General features: G+C 48.4%; 1 non-coding gene and 1 pseudogene across 1 annotated transcript; both read left to right on the top strand.

Moving 5' to 3' along the window:
• Nucleotides 1-1,294: 1,294 nt before the first annotated feature.
• On the top strand, nt 1,295-1,452 carry LOC125773908 (5.8S ribosomal RNA). Its single transcript, XR_007420460.1, has one exon. It is a non-coding gene; the product is annotated as a 5.8S ribosomal RNA (ribosomal RNA).
• Nucleotides 1,453-2,161: 709 nt separating this feature from the next.
• Nucleotides 2,162-2,275, top strand: part of LOC125773907 (large subunit ribosomal RNA) — a 3,598-nt pseudogene continuing 3,484 nt past the window's right edge.

Below are 2,275 nucleotides of genomic sequence, written 5' to 3'. Positions count from 1 at the left end.
GGCCCAATACTCAATAGCTCGATCCGATCCAAGCACATGAGTTGACTGCGGCGCCAGGTTAACCAATGTGCTAGATTCTATTTGGCCAGTAGAATCTTGTGTCTTACGCGATTTGATACCAAGACACCAGAACGAAAGTTAGTTGAAGAGTTATTAAACTCTTATGAAGTATGGTTGTGCAATCACAACTTATGACTTTAACCTATAAAGTGGATATGGACTTGCAATTATAACATGGAATCTCTACACACCCCATGAGCTCGATCCAATCCACGCACACGAGTTGCCTGAGTAGCGACAGGTATACCGATGTGCAATACGTATCCGGCCACGGCACGGAACGAACGGGAACTGTGGTGCAGACATACAAAGAGTTAAGCCTACTAGTCATTAACTCTAAGGACGGGGCCATGGGGCGGTACGCAAAGGATACGGATGAGCGAGTATGCAGGCCCAATACTCAATAGCTCGATCCGATCCAAGCACATGAGTTGACTGCGGCGCCAGGTTAACCAATGTGCTAGATTCTATTTGGCCAGTAGAATCTTGTGTCTTACGCGATTTGATACCAAGACACCAGAACGAAAGTTAGTTGAAGAGTGATTAAACTCTTATGAAGAATGGTTGTGCAATCACAACTTATGACTTTAACCTATAAAGTGGATATGGACTTGCAATTATAACATGGAATCTCTACACACCCCATGAGCTCGATCCAATCCACGCACACGAGTTGCCTGAGTAGCGACAGGTATACCGATGTGCAATACGTATCCGGCCATAGGCACGGAACGAACAGGAACTGTGGTGCAGACATACAAGGGCCATGGGGCGGTACGCAAAGGATACGGATGAGCGAGTATGCAGGCCCAATACTCAATAGCTCGATCCGATCCAAGCACATGAGTTGACTGCGGCGTCAGGTTAACCGATGTGCAATACGTATCCGGCCATAGGCACGGAACGAACAGGAACTGTGGTGCAGACATACAAGGGCCATGGGGCGGTACGCAAAGGATACGGATGAGCGAGTATGCAGGCCCAATACTCAATAGCTCGATCCGATCCAAGCACATGAGTTGACTGCGGCGCCAGGTTAACCGATGTGCTAAGAGAGTTGTTCCTGGGCCTTCAAAGTGACTTCAAAACTATCTTAGCGAATGGTGGCCATGGGCGTAGACATGAGCCACAAGTCACAAGGCCTGGGACTATTGGGTAATAAAGACAACTTAGTCAGAAAGTTAGTCTTTGGACGTACCACCGGGATTGTGTTACATTGGGAACCTTACTATAAAACCCTAGGCAGGGGATCACTCGGCTCATGGATCGATGAAGACCGCAGCTAAATGCGCGTCACAATGTGAACTGCAGGACACATGAACACCGATAAGTTGAACGCATATTGCGCGTCGGACGATTAAACCCGGCCGATGCACACATTCTTGAGTGCCTATCAATTCCTTGATATACAACAAACCAAACTTCAGGGTGGAGCGTGCCACAATAGAACACTATGGCGAGCAGCCCGTCTAGTGTCGTGGGGGAAACACGCTTCCACACTGTGCATAATGGCGTGCTCGGGACCTTTGTTGGGACCGCAGGGCGCTGAAAGTAAAGGGGTGAACCGCATAAATCGCACGCACGTAAACGCGCACACACACAAATAGAGTGAGACGTATCGTAGGATACCGCTAAGAGTACGTTGTGAAACATGGGGAAATTCAATCGAAAACCTCTTTGATGTCCAAGAATTCGTTGACCGTATCCGTCGTAATACTGGATCAACGTGCTTGGGGGAAAACGTCAAAGGGTTTTATAATAGTGGTGCATGATTAACCCATCGATGCCCGAGGGGAACATGTTGTCCAATACAATAGTGGTGCAGTTGGCTCGACATGCTCGGGGGGAGACATCGTGGGTCCAAGTCGACCAAGTCGACCGAGAGTTGTTGTTGAGAGATCGAATCAAAACGATGCCGAGCGGAACTCGTTGTCCTTATTGGAGTGATATTCGGACAACGTGCTCGGGGGGGCCATCGTTGATTCAAAAATGACCGTAAATTGCCCAATCCGTGTGTGTGTGTGTGTGAAGTGTTGTTGCGTATATATCGGTTCGCTATGCCCCGGGTTCGAAACGAATGGAATGTGACTGATTTTGTTGTAGGCCTCAAGTGATGTGAGACAACCCCCAGAATTTAAGCATATTAATAAGGGGAGGAGAAGAAACCAACCGGGATTCCCTGAGTAGCTGCGAGCGAAACGGGAGAAGCTCAGCA

Source organism: Anopheles funestus (assembly GCF_943734845.2).
Source record: "Anopheles funestus chromosome X unlocalized genomic scaffold, idAnoFuneDA-416_04 X_unloc_62, whole genome shotgun sequence".
NCBI classification, from domain to species: Eukaryota; Metazoa; Arthropoda; class Insecta; order Diptera; family Culicidae; genus Anopheles; species Anopheles funestus.
The sequence above is the reverse complement of the archived record's forward strand: the minus strand, read 5'-3'. Positions and strand labels throughout refer to the sequence as shown.